Below are 15611 nucleotides of genomic sequence, written 5' to 3' on the forward strand. Positions count from 1 at the left end.
TGCAGCCCGGGATTCAGGGAAGAATTTTTTGAAAAATTTCTTCTTAAGTTGGACTCATGTTGTGATACTACCTGCAGGTAGGTAGTATAACCAATCCTTCGCTGCATCCTTAAGGGAGAAAGGGAAGGCTCTAAGTTTAATCTGCTCCTCAGTAATTTCTGGAGGCTTCATACTGGAGCATACCACATCAAACTCTTGGATGTGTTTGTGGGGTTCCTCACTTGAGAGGCCATGGAACGCGGGTAGGAGGTGAATTAATCCTGACTTCAATTCGAATGAGATATTTTCAGTCAAAGTTGGAAATGTGATGCACAAAGACTGTTGGGACAATTCCGGACCAGCCAACTCTCTTAGTGTTCTTGCATTCACCATAGGGGTGTTCTCTTGGCCTGGATTACTTAAATTTTCACCACTTGAATCTGTTGATTCAACCTCAGGATTTAGTCCCTGAGATGCAGTACTAGATTGCTTCTCTCTGAACTGTTTAGTCACTTTCCTAGTTCGACGCGTAGTCTTCTCTACTTCCGGGTCGAAAATCAATTCACCTGTACGGGAAGAACGGGGTATAAACTAGAAATGTGTCAGACAAATTCAAATAAAAATAACTTAGAAAGAAACAAAATTAACCAAAACACCGTTCCCCGGCAACGGCGTCAAAAATTAACAGGTGCCGAACCTGTGCAAAAATAATTGATAAAAAGTTCTAATTACCACCACAATTAATTATAGAACAAATCCGAGTACTGGAGCAGGGACCCTAGGTGTGCAATGGGTTACTTGATTCACCCTATTCCCGAAAAGTTTGCTTAATCCGATATACCAGAATTGTCTATAAAAATATTACAATTGCATACAATGGCAAGTAGGGTCGATTCCACAGGAAACTGGTAGAAAATTGTTTCTTTCTAAGTCAATAGAATAAAATTGGGGAATGATTAATGGGATGAAAATAAAAATAAAATAAATGAAATTCAAAAGATAACTCCACAAGTACAATTTACTAAAAATAGCAATTAATAAAATTCTACCCAAAGAATCAACTTTTCAGGCACGGTCCAATTAAATGATCATTGATGCAAAGATATTTCATTCATTCATCACTAGGTTGGTTATAGCTATCAACAAGTTCTGACAGCCAATCCTTCCTTACCTTTTCGATAGCCAAGGTACGACCGTTGACTATTTCTCTAACCAGAAAATAACCCTAGGTACGATTGTAGGAATTTAATTATCCAGTTGCATTAAAGGTAGAAGAACCCAACCCTAACCAATAAACACGCTACGAGGGTTTATTTAAATTAGATCTTACGTTTCCCCAACACAAAGCCAATTATGATGGTCGCCACTAATTGTCAACTAAACAAACAATTACGGATTCAATTTAATTAACGTGACAGTAGGCTATTAAATTAAATTAAATACCCGGCCGTTGATATTCAATTAATAAAATACCCATGAGCAATTAATCCAGGAAACGCATGAATAGTAACGAATTAGAAGAAATAATGAAAGTTCGATTAGATCTCACAGATGTTATAGACCGTGCCCTCGCATCGACCTTTGGGTAGAAGAGAAAACTAGCCGCTCCTCATCGTATCGATCTCGCGTGATTTGATTGATTCCATTTACTTAATTACCAAAGAGTTCCACAGAGAGAAATAACGTGGCGGCAGGTGAAAAAGGCTTTGTTTCTTTTGGGTTTCGTCTCCGTACTGGAGCCAAAATTACCAAACAAAAACTCACAAACAATTGCCCAGAGCAGTAGAAGCAAAAACGTCTCAATCGTACAAAGCCAAAACGCAAGAGAAAAGTCTCCAATGTCTGACAGATGGGAGAACGAAAAACTAAAACTAAGCTAATGTATTAGACGTGAATCTGGCCTTTCTAATTGCTGCTGAAGAGAAAAAAAGGAAAAAGCGTCTGATGGCACCAAGCAAAAGCTAATCTAATTGATAAGACGTGAATCTGGCTTCTTTCTTTCTTTTAAAGCCGCCGCCAAAGGAAAAGAGACGTCTGATAGTATTACTTTCTTTTGGAGTTTGGGCTTTGATTCCATGCGTCTGGTTCACGTAGGCTTGGTTTCCTAGTTAGCCCTGCTGCTACCAATCCCGCGGGTCCGGCTTTGGGTGTCTTCTACAATTTCTGGCGTGAGCACGTCATGAAATAGAGAGTCTTCTGAAATTTCGCCTTGCGGAAGCACTTTTTACACCAACTACCTACAATTCATATAAATATGAAATATGAGCAAAATCTCAATATTTAGCACAGTAAGTAGCCAAAATTAGGACAAAATAACAGTGTAAAATGTGCCCAATAATTGCTCTATCACTGAATTTCTAAAACCACATGAATATCCGCCAAAATCGAAAAAATTTTCAAACAAGATGCGGAATCAAAGTCACATTGATGAATTGAAATGCCCTTCAGTATCAGGAATTTCAATTAGTGATTGCAGAAATGCGATTTGATTAATCAGAGTTAAAATCTGCCACAGAATTTATCACCTCCACAATGCATCTAAGACAAGACAAGTTAAAATCAACATCCTAATCAAGTATACAAGTCAAATTAGAAGTAAATTTTTGCGAATTAGATCAGAAACCAATCAAGCATACAGTCCTGTTAAATGGACAAAAAGGAAAAGGGTGGTAAATCAGAGAGTTATCCATTCTGAAATACATCTAATGATCTAGAACCAGATATCAATTGAGATCTTCCCAGAAGCCAAATTCTAAAGCCCAACTCATTGGGTGCAAAATTCAGAAATTATATCAATTGAGTTCATTTCAGAAGCCAACTTCCAAAGCAAAGCTCATTCAGTGCATAATTCCAAAATTATTTTTAAAAAATCCTAAAATCAGAGTCACAATTTGAATCCACAAAAAAAAAAAATGGATAATTCAGCCTTACAATGGGTTCAATTCAGTGTAGCTAGTATCAACATATTTACTTTGCAAATGCTCAAAATCTTGAGTTTACATCGCTCGCCTGCATCCATCAAAGAACCGAACATTAGTAATTTAAATACAATTGAAAAATGTTGGAAGATTAAGGTTTTAGGAAATGGTTTTGCAGAAAGCATTTGGGGCTATCATTTTTTTTGGCATAATTTTTCTTGAAATAGACAATGGGGAAAGCGTCAGTCTGCTGTTTCATATTTAACTCTACTTTTGTTTTTGTAATATACATCTTGGGATGAGTTTTGGGCATTTTTAACCTGCATGATTTTGTGGTTTTGGAAATCTGGAAATAAGATAAAGAAAGGGTGGTGCAACCAAGAAGAATCGCGTGCAAGCATCAGTATTTTGAGGTGTGAAGAATGAAGCAATTGCACAGAAGCACTTGGAGGCATAAGCCATACGTCCCTCGGCAGTAACCAATATCCGCATGCTACCCGTATTGAAACATGTGTTGCTGCAGTAAAAGCTGGTTTGATCTATGAACAGCTATGTAAATATCACGTGGAAGTCACGTTCCCGATAGTGAAAGAGTAGAAGTATGGGTGACACAGACTCTTTTGAGTCACAAATTGATGGGCTTTAGGGTTTCGAGTTCAAATTAAAAGGTTCAATCTCAACTCATATTTTTATACGACCTTTGGGGTCAAATTGGATTCGATTCAAACTCATAATTATATATAATGTGCATTTAATGATTATGAATTAATATAAATTTATATATAAATTATTATCATTTTATGTCATAAATATGTATAATTATATATTTTATATATTTAATTGTATTTGTATATGGGTTGGGTCTTAATCGAGCCTGAGTTTAGCATGACTCAAGTTCGGCTCTTATTTAATTTGGATTTAATATTTAGGCCCAAATTTTGCTCTGCTCAACCCAATTAAAGATTAGGCTTATCGAACTTTTTTCATGCCAAACTCAAGTTGGTCCGACCCATTAACAATTCTAAGAATAAACGCCTCCACAATTATGTAGATAAGGGTTAAGTATACGCTGCCTAGACTTTTTTATGTTTTTTTTTCCATATCCCAACTAAGGCTTGAGAGGTAGAAGGGTTTAAGATGAAGGAGAAAGAAGGATGAAGAAAAGAAGTTGGAAAAAGGGAGATATTGTCGGCAAGAAAATATTAGAGACTCAAGAATTTTGTGTGACTTAATTTTAATACTCCATGCCAAGCATATAATTAGGAAAGAGTTTAGACGGCATTCCATATCAGACATCCAAGTAGGAAGTGATATTTTGGTAATGTATTTATCAATGATATATATTATTATTTACGATGAAAATAGTGGGTATTATTAATTTACATATTCTCAACCTTACTCACTAGACATGCCGTAACATAATCGTTAAGTCAAGTTTTGGTTTTGTAGTGAATACATTATTATTATTAAAGTATTTTCAGTGACCTATCAACATTTGTATGTAAAAATGTGGCAATAAATTGTAATTTCAACCATTCAATGACCACACGATTCTCTTGGAGACAGTAACCCAACATCTCTTTAACAGTTTATTATTTTTGTATTAAGGTGTGGCTGTGAATTGTAATTATAACTGTACCTCCAAATTCCATTTGTGTATATCTGTAAATTACTAAATTACAATTCCTATAGGTCAGTGATTATTGAAAAAACATTGGGTTTGATTGGATAGTGAATTTTTTTAATAAAAAATTGTTACATCTTAAATACATCTTTTAATTTTTTTTATTTATTCAACTTCTTTTTTATGTTACATATCTCATCACAAGAAATGTTATAGTATTCTTTTTATATACATCACATCAATTGTCTCAATATAAAATAGGATCTTAGTCACTATCACCAAGTCAATTAGACTTGGTGATAGTGACTTTTTTATCTAACTTGCTAGTGGTGTTTATTAGTATGCTAGAAGCTCCAATTGGGTACCAATAAGTTAAATATGGAGAGCACAATATGTAGAGTAACGCTTTGCAGTACCTTTCCGCAAAATTTTAGTTATATCCCATTTGAAAATAGATTAACCCGTAGGACTTTAAGTCAAAAACAAAATTGAGTAGGAGCTTCAATTTACACATTGGCAAAAATTCTTATCCTAGATGGAAAAACAAAGACAAGAGTATGGAAAGATTAGATATTAGTCCAAAAATTAATGATGCGATAGTATTCAACCAAAGGTCAACACCTATAAATCATGAAATTCAGCAAAACCATGACAAAGAAAACAAAAATCTTTTGATTATTTGAGGTCATCAAGAAATTCTACTTTGATGTTATTGCCAAGGTACAATTATTAGAAAGAAAAGTAGTTGTACTTTTTTTTTCCTGAAACGATAGAAATTTTATTAAACAAAACATTAACTATACAAGTTGGACCAGGTCCTATTCTTACATGTCTAGTGCAAAATTGCACTAAGGAGAAGAATGAGTTCTCTCCTCATCACTGACAATACTTAGCACATAATTGTTAAGATTTGTACATAGATCCATATTGTTGGTATTGTCCAGACAAAAAGAGTACAAGCGAAACAAACTAGTTAAAGTCAAGATATCTTCAATAAGAACTACCATGAATATGTCCTTAGATCTACCTGCTTGGAGCGAAGTTATCAATTGTTTGGTTTTTTGTCTTCACTTTAACTTTGCTCCAATGGTGCTCCAATGCTTTATTGAGGACTATCTTGATTGCCTAAGATTCATCTTGAACTACTAAACTCAGCTTTCTCTCTACAGATGCCACTTAGCTTTGACTTGGTTAAAGCTGGTAACTTTCACTCCAATTCCAAGTTGGTTGGAGTTGTTTCCCTGGGCCATAGCAATCCTTATCTCTAGGCAATTAATTTCTTCGATCTCCTCTACTGTTCTTGGCTCATCTACGGTTGTTTCTTTGTGCTACTATGTTTCTTTGACGTCACTATTTTATCATATTCCACCCATTCTTGACTTGCCCTTTGGATCACCTTAAGTTCGTCCATCATTTTCTCCTCAAACTCTCTGTTGTTCCTCGCTTTCCAAATTTGCTAGAGAACATTGATTGTGAGTGCTAGATTATCCTGACCATCTTTCCTACTATTTGCCTATGTGATCTCTGCCTACCATCTTCTGAAGCATAAAGTTTGACTCACAACTCCATCCTATTGTATTGAGGCTAATTTCCAAAACAGTTGAGCTTTGCTGCATTGGAGGAGAATGTGTTCCACTGTTTCTATCTCTTCTCCATATTCCTTGTATAGCGAATCACCTTTTTAGAATCTTTTAGATATATTCTCCTTTGTTGGCAGTGTGTTGTTAATGCATCTCTACATGAACAGCTTCATTTTGTGCTTAATATTGAGGTTCCACGGCGTCTTCTATAAGTTGCTATTGGTTTCATCTACACTTGATCCTTCTATCTGCTGGCTTTGTTGAGCTATTGTTTTTGCTTCCTTTATCAGGTTTTTGTAGCTCGACTTGACTAAATATTAGCCATCTTTGCTGTGAATCCAAATCACCTTATCTTTCTTACCACTCACACTAATTGGTATCCTTAAGATCTTTTTACATCCTTCTTGTTGAAGATTATATATATCGAAAGTCTATTCCACATGAAGTTGCTAATTAGCTCTTCTACCTTGAGGAGATTGCAGTCAATTAGTCTTGTAGTTGTTTGTCTTTTTTGCTTTGACTTTTGGATCCACTTGTCTTTCCATATTCTTGTGTTTTTCCCTTTGCTCACCAATTTCCATGTTCCTCTTTCCACTGCCTCTCTAACAGCCATTAAACTTTGCCAAAATTAGGATGTATTTTTTGGCACCTTGCACTGAAAAATAGAGTCATTTGGGAAGTACCTAGCCTTCAGCACTCTACTGACTAGAAGATTTAGAAATTTTATGATTCTGCAAACTTGTTTGCCAAGCATTGCTTGGTTAAAGCATTGGAGATTCTTGAATCCCAATCCCCCTCTATTCTTTTCCTAAGTCATTTTTCTCCAAGAGCACCAATACATTTTATCCTTCCTTTGCACATTACCTCATCAGTAGCTAGACATCATAGCTATTATCTTATTGCAAAGCTTTGCTGAAAGCTTATATAGGCCATTGCATAAGTGGACATGGCTATTATTACTGCTTTCAACATCACATTTTTCCTAGCAGAGCTCAAAAACTTATTCCTCCAGCTATGCAGCTTATTTTTAATTCTGTCATTTACAAATCCAAATACCTGGTCTTTTGGTCTTGTCATACCCATTGGCAGTTCTAGGTACTTTCGTTGGAAAACTGATTGAATTCCCTCCAGTGCCTCACAAATTTCCTTTTTCAGTCTTCATTTGTGTTGTTGTTGAACATCACTGATGATTTGTCTAGATTTATCAGCTGCCTTAAACTTTCTTCATATTTGTGCAAAATTTCCTTGAGCTATTGAGCATTTTCCTTGTTTGCCTTGCAAGATACCAACGTGTCACCAGCAAATAAGAGATGAGTTATTGTTGGTCCTTGCCTACTGATTTTCATTCCATAGATTTCCTTCTTCTCTGCTACTTTTTTTTTTCAAAAGATTAGAGATTTCTTCAGAGCATATGAGGAACGGGTAAGGTGATAAAGGATCACCTTGCCTTATCCCTTTACTAGGGGTAACATACTCTTTAGGCTCTCCATTGATAACATTCATGATAGTCAAATATGATACATACTGTTGTTCGCACTTGTGCATAGAGTCAGTTAACAGTAATTCCAACAAAAGGATAGGAGTAGGATTCTTTTTAGAATTACTAATTTATATGTTTTACCATTAACGTGAAAATTTTTAGAATTAATATTTTATTCACTATTAATGTGAAAATTTTTAGAATTGATATTTGTTTCACTGTTAATGTGAAAATTTTTACATTACAAAGGTTCTAAATTTACAATATATAAACATTTTTATTTATATGTGAAATCTTATTTTGGTACGTGTATTGTAGATCTAGACTCACTAATATAATAAATTTTTTTATATATTACTCGTGTATGTAGGAAACCAATTTAGTGAACCTGGTCTAGTAAACCATGTACTCTAAGTAAATCTACTATTTGTATTTTTATTTATATGTTCTAAAAATATATGAATATTTATAGCATCTTGTTGTATAGGACGAAGCCTATAAAAGTATTTGTCATTTAGGAAATATGGATCCTTTCTTTACATGTGCAATTTATCTAGTTATGTACCATACCAACTTTGATAAATTATATCCTTTTTGTCAAATTTTGTTCTTTCCTTTTAAAGATGGCACTGAACTACCAAAACTAACTAATGATATTAAATCTTTGTATGCATTAAGTTCTCAAATTAGATGTGGTCATATGCTATGAACACAAATTATTGGTCATATGGATGAGGGACTATCTATAGATGATGATAAGGTTAGTTATTTGCAAATATTGCAAAGATTTTGTGAAACCAAGGGAAACCAAAATACCACATGTATGTAAAAATGTATAAAAGTCTAATCAAATTGAACAATCCAATATTGAAGTTTTTTATTTATTTTAATGAGTTCAGAAAGTTTAACTTGTTTATCTATCGATAAACTTTAATCAATCCGACTTTGAGTCAAACTTGAGTAGCTCAATTATTTCATTGGCAAATGTCAAATATTATATTAATTTGGCCAAACTCTAGTCGAGTTTGAAACTTTAATAAATGCAAAATGTTGTTCATGTTTCATTTGATTATTTGGCAAGCAAGTTCAAACCAATTTTATAGGTGCCTAACTCGATTCGAATATTTTGGTTGGACTTTTAGCCCTACACATAGGAATGCTTGATCTTTGGCTTTAACTAATACCATTAAATTATTTTACCAAATAATAAATGAAGAAAATGTGTATGTCCATCAATCCAAATCATGCAGATCAATTGAAGCCTCTATTGTTGTTTGGTTAATATTAATTCCACAACTAAAATTGCGCAATACATTTTAAAGTACTTTTTCTCCATGACAAAAATTTGAACCATACCATTAGTAATTTGTAATATAAGATGATGAGTAGGTCTCCAAAATAATCCATTCCAACACTATGGAAGGATTAACTACTTAGATGCATCCTGCCCAATACAAATCCTACATATGTATATGTACCCACTTGACTCGTGCATTCAAATTCCAAACCGAAGTAAATGATCTATTTGTCTTACGTTTGTGCTTTAAGGGAGGTCACGAGGTTGGATAATTAAGACTGAGTGCAATGGGGTTGATATAAATAAGTTGTATGGCACCAGAGGCTTGTATGGTAGCAACATATGTAACATTGCAAGTATAGATAGACATAATATGGCATGCAAATATACAAATCAAGACCCTTGCATGCATGCAATTTTGTTATACATATATTGCTATTCTAGATCCTTAAACATCCAAAAGACAAATTGATATTTCCTTTCATTTTGATTCATCCATCCTTGGAATCCTTGAATTTTAAAAGTGTCTTGGGGGTTGTATTTCCAGTAGAAATTAGAAGAGGGATGCACCGGATGATGCAATATGATTTCATGACACACAAAACATACAACTGATCATCATTACCAGAATTAGGTCCACACCAATATAATTCTATGGCACTATTCTTCACAGAGCCTCAAACCAAAGGATAGATAGATAGATAGTCTAATGCTTTGTTCATTTTATCGCTATTCTTTCTCTAAGCTCAAATGGGTTTTTATTTTTTATTTTTTTTATTGACAAGGGAACCCACAGTCGCCACCCTAGAGTGCGCACTGGATAAACCCCACCCCCATGCAATAGCTCACCAACCACACGGAGATGTAAGAAGTACTAGACAAGTCCTATGCGACAGGCAGATGTTTCAGGAGAGGTTCGAACCCGGATTGGCAGGAAGATATTACACCAACTCTACCATCTTAACCAACTCAAGGGACGGGGTTTTGTTTTTTTCCTCTCTGCTTCCATTCTAGGTCCACTTTTGTGTTTTCAGTGGTATGTTGCTTCCAAATCTAAAGCACTGAGAAATAATAGAGATCTCTATATATGTTATAGTTGTCCACGTACATATCATGAGAAAAAAAACACTAGGAAATATGGTCACCGTCTACTCTAACATTTTAAAATTCTTCTTGGACTATGGATAATTGGCCATGTAGAGGATAACTACATTTTTATTTTACTTCAGCTGTATCGTTTTAGTAAAATTTTTTACACATATGCTAAATGAAAAAAATATTATACCTCATTCATATGATAGAACTAACATTTTCATCGGTAGATAAGTTATTTATATCACTTGTTGTGATTGCATATATTATTTAAATAATTTAGTTGATTTATTTTTAATATTTAATTCAATTATGCATGTATGCTAGTGGAATTTTACTCAAGTCTTGTGGAAAAAGAAGTCTATTTTCAGTATCTACAAAAATTGTGTCTCTCCCAAGGAACAAATTAATTTATTTTTGAATTATAAAAAGCCATCTTCTATATTTAGCTTTAAATTATCTTTGAGAGTATCCTTTCATGTTTAATAGTTCTTTGATGGATTTATACAAATTAGATCAAATAAGTGGTTTCAACTTTGTCTGATCCAATCACATGGTATAATTGATTTTCTTATGTGCTAATGAAGCTTTTACGTAAGATCATTTGAATTGAATGTCATTGGACATGTCTAAAAAATTGTGGATTTTCGTTGTTAAGAAAATAATATAGATGGATGTTTTTTGAGTGTTTTTTTTTTGTCAAAACCCTTCTCCCTCTTTAATACCATCGTGGCTTGCAACTATTATCCACCATCTTCCCTATTGTCCCTTTTCTATACCCATTCTTCATATTTTTTATTGCCTACTTTCCTCCATGTCCACCCTTATAATTTTCCGTCACACCCTTTCCTCTACCCTCTCTTTTTTCCTACTTGCTCTTCTTTCCCAACCTTAAAAAACACTCCTATCCTTCTATTCCAACAGCACCTAAACCACTTCTCCCACCACTTTCTTCTTCCATCTCTCTACCATCTCCCCTGTTACTCTTCCTTCCATCATATCTCCGACCCTTCCTCTTTCTCATCCCATACCCTACACTCACTTCCCTTCTTTACCTCTCCATCCAATACCACTTGATCTTGTGTTCATAGATTGTGACTTAGGACCAGATCTAGTTGCAAATGAGAGAAAAGTGAAAGGAGGAAGAAGGTAAGGGGGTTCAAAGGGATAGGAGAGGAGGGAGGTTGGGAGAAAAGGAAGAAGGGCAAGAGAGGTAGGCAGAGGAGAGAGGGAAGGAAAGGAAAGGGGCAGTGGTTCTAGTGGTGAAAGGAAGTGGTGAAAGTGTAATGTCTTAGAAGGGGAAGAATGGTATGTATTAGGATAATGATGTATTTTTTAGGGTTTTTTTTTTGAGCTATTGGTGTAACTTTTGAAGAGATTATTAGGAGGCTGCAATAGATTTTATTAGCAAAAACTTGCATTTTTTAAAAACACTTAAACAGAACAAAGCCTATTGAAGGAATAATCCATTTTGTTTATCTTGCAGGAATGACTATTTTGTTTAATTAATACTTTTTTTGGTCAGAATAGTGAATTTTCATTAATAAAAGAATGTATACATTGTAAAGACTAGTAATAAAGGAAATTTTAATTCAACAATCAACGTGCACATGATTACAGTAATTTTTTAGTCATTTAGACTAATATGTGCCATAAAGTAGTCAGATTTAGTCGTTTGTGAATTCATAATTTTAACAGTTTACATAAAATTCATCTATTAAAAATTATGATTATTATAAAATGCCCTTTTATAATAATTTACTTACCATTTGCCAATAAAAAAAGAGTTTGATAGAAAACATATGGATACAAATCCATAATGCAAATGATACAAAGTATGTTTGAAAGTCACAGAACTTAACATATGGATAATTTTACTATAATTTTCAAAGATTATGCTATGTTAATACAACTTTAATTTTTATACTTGTGACCCAGAAAATAAATTTATTAAGATTTTACCATTTTATTAAATTCATAGACAATAATATATGAAAATTGCGTACCATTTTATTATATTCATCGGTGTCCATATATGGAAATTGTGATGTATAGATAAGTGCAATTCTATATATAACTCGAAAGATTTTTTTTTTACTGTCATCCAAACTTTTTAACCTTTCACAAATTCAAAAATAATTCTAAATTTATAATATGACAAATTATTCTTACATATTTTATAAGGTCATATGCAAAAAAAAAAAAGTTTTCATAGTTTATTTAAAATGCTTAAACCATATAACATTTATAAATGATACGTACAATTGTGTATCATACATTTACATTACGAGTAATTACTAACTATAATACTAAGTTTCAATTATTAATAAAAAATCTTAGGATTATTTCAAATAAACTTCCTAATACTTGTTTCATATAAGTTTCTTTAAGTAAAATAGTAAATTTATGCCACAAACTAGTAAGTTTTGATGATTAACCAAATTTACTATTCTATCAACAATATTTACTATTAGTCTATAAAAACTTACTATTATTTGAACTAAACTTACTCTCCAAAAAGTAAGTTTTAGATATAGAGTAGTTATTTACTTCCAAAAAAAAAAAGTAAGTTCCATCTTTATTCAAATTTACTTTTTGAGACATAAAAGTTACTAATTTTTTGAGTTAACTTACTATTTTTAATGTAAAACATACTAACCATATTTTTAGGTACTATTTTATTTAGATGACCAGTACAACAGGTAATCAAATGGTCGCTAAAAGTGTTTTTACCTGTTATATCAGGTAAAAACAGTTTCGTTATCATAACGCTCGTTACTTCAGACTTTTCCTTAACATTAATTGTGTCTTAACATCTATATATCATAACTTTGCAAATATCTGATAAAAAAAGGATTTAAGAAATTAAAAGACTTAGATGTTAATACAATTAAATGATTAGAAGGGCTTTTATGTAATTTCACTAAAACACAAACTGAATCCAGTTGTACCCAATGTTCAATCGGATATCAAACACTGTCGCATATCAAACTTACCCTTAACTTTAAATGTCTAAAAGGACATCTAAGTAATTACAACAAAAATAAATTAGTTATAATAACTCATATTCAATACTCTAATTGCACTTCAAACACTCTTATATTTCCAAAAAAGCCCCATCCTTGCGGTTGAAATCCAAAGACCAACTCATTCTTATATAGTATAAGGATTTACGAAAGGCTAGTGGCAATTGTTAGGTAATCTTTGTGTGCTTCTAATCCGAGCCATACAAGGAACGAAGCCTTGTACATAGTTTCACTCTTAAAGTTTATGACAAACTTTGTCAAACCATGATTACACTTGTTATCTTTCTTTCCTCAATTGTGAAAGCAATGGTACAATGTCAAAAAGACCTTCTCAAAAATATGATATTATTGAGTACCACATCCAATACACTATGGCTTAATTTTATGGGTTATCTAACGGGTGTCCTTAAGGCACTTATTAACATATTTGACATTTATTTAACCTATCATATATATACGTATGTTAACAATTATTATCCTCTCTTACATTTATATACTTTTCCTATTTAATCTTGTCTACCCTCCCTTGTATTTATTTACCTTCTCGAATTAATCTTACGTGTTAGACAGACTATAATTTTATAAGTATATGCAGTGTGGCAAGTGATGTTTTGGCACATATAAGTCTAATATTTTATTTACTCTTAGTAAAGCTTTTCTGTATGTTAAAACTTTCAGCTAGGGGAAAAGTTTTCTCCGATAAATGAATATATAGAAAGCTACCTCAGTGAAAGTTGACTTCCCTTTTTAGTTTTCTAAGTTGGTTTGATTAAGGATTTTGTTACATTCTAACGAAAAAAGTCAAAAATCTATATAGGATATTTCTAAAAGTCTCAAGAAGGCAAAAGAAATTTGCTAGAATACTTACAGTATCTCCACCAGCATTAATATTTTACCCCCAAGTAGAATATATGACAAAAAATTTTCACAAGATGTCAACTTATGTATTTTAATCTGTCATAGTTCTAAGATCCACGCTTAAGGTGCGTTTGATAAAACTGAAGTCTGAAATATGAAATCTGAAGTCTGAATCCATTAATTTATTGAATTGTTAAGCATTAAAATTAATACATTTGAGTGCGTATCACATTCAGTGATAAGAGAATAACTTATTACTTAATTTTGGGAGTAAGTTTTGTCTAGGAAATTCAGTGCCATTTAATTAATTCAGATATTCAATTTTTGGTTATCAAACGGTTCGAATATGTTAAAATCTGAATCCATTAAGTTTAAGTGCTGAATTCGATTATCAAACAAGGCCTAAATTTAAAAAAAAAATATTAATGAAAATTTTCTTTTTCTATCAAAAAATCCAGGCCAACTCATGTTGAACATGTGCACGTACAAAGCCCAACTTACAAATGCCAGCTCAAGATTGGGATAACGCCCATATCAAATAGATAAACTGCATCCAACCCAAACAAATAATTTTCTTCTATCCAGCTGTCCAGAAGCAGCAGACCAGGTTGTCTTTGGAAATTTTGATTGGGCCCAATTTTTCTGATACTAGAGGGTGTCCGTGGACAAATGGGACAAATTTTGACTCAGAACATTTTAAATAATCCAGATTTAACCATATAGCAGGGTGATTAACCATTCCCTGAGGCCCTCAATTACAATTACCGGGTCTCAAGATTCTCATTGTGTGGCTCACTTAAATGGTGTATAGACTTTAGATTAGATGGACAAAGCTTTAGGTTGAGGTTTTCCACAACGTTAATCACATCTATTATTGAGGCTGAATGAACCACTACTTTCAATCCAGTGGTCAAGATTTGTTCACTTCAATAACAAAACGTGTTAATTACGGAGTTTGTCTAATTAGTGTGCTCGAAGGACAAGTTAAGAGAGTGCTAAAGTGATAACTTTTTTTTGTTAAAAGGTGAAATTAAATTCAGAAAATATTTAGGAATTAATTTTTCCTACATTATCAACGCTAATTTTTTTTTCGCTATTGGATTTAATGACATGATACATAGGGTGCATTTTATAAAATTAAGGTTTGAAAACTGAAATCTAAGTACTAAATCTGATACATTTGAGTGTACATCTCATTAAATAATAAGTAAATAGCTTGTCATTTATTTTTGGAAACGAAATTTGTTTCGAAAATTCAATGCAACTTAATTAATTCAAATGTTTAATTTTTAGTTATCAAACGTATATGAACACGTTAAGATCTAAATCCATTAAATTTAAGTGTTGAATTGAATTATCAAATAAGTTCATGACCTTTATTCAAGTTTGAGTTCATCTAGAGACTAATTTTTACTCCGTTGTCAGCCCTAATTTTTTTTTTTTTTTTTTTTTTTTACACTATTGGATTTAGCGACATGATACATAACCTTCATTCGAGTTTGAGTGTAATAAATGTCATTCAAGGGAGGCAATAATGTGAATGTAACCGTTTGATACCGTATTACCTTAGCTGGACATTTCTGGGATTTGACTTAACGTTGTTTGGGATTGGTGGAAGACATCTAATTCCAGTATTGAAGTAAAAATAAAAGGAATTAAGTTGACTTGTTCGGTGTCACATTCTTTCTTTACAAGTTCATATGCTAGCACTATCAATTTCTTTTTTTATTGGATTAATTTTTCATACATTAATAGTA

The sequence above is a fragment of the Coffea arabica genome, chromosome 8e (assembly GCF_036785885.1).
Source record: "Coffea arabica cultivar ET-39 chromosome 8e, Coffea Arabica ET-39 HiFi, whole genome shotgun sequence".
In the NCBI taxonomy this organism is placed as follows: Eukaryota; Viridiplantae; Streptophyta; class Magnoliopsida; order Gentianales; family Rubiaceae; genus Coffea; species Coffea arabica.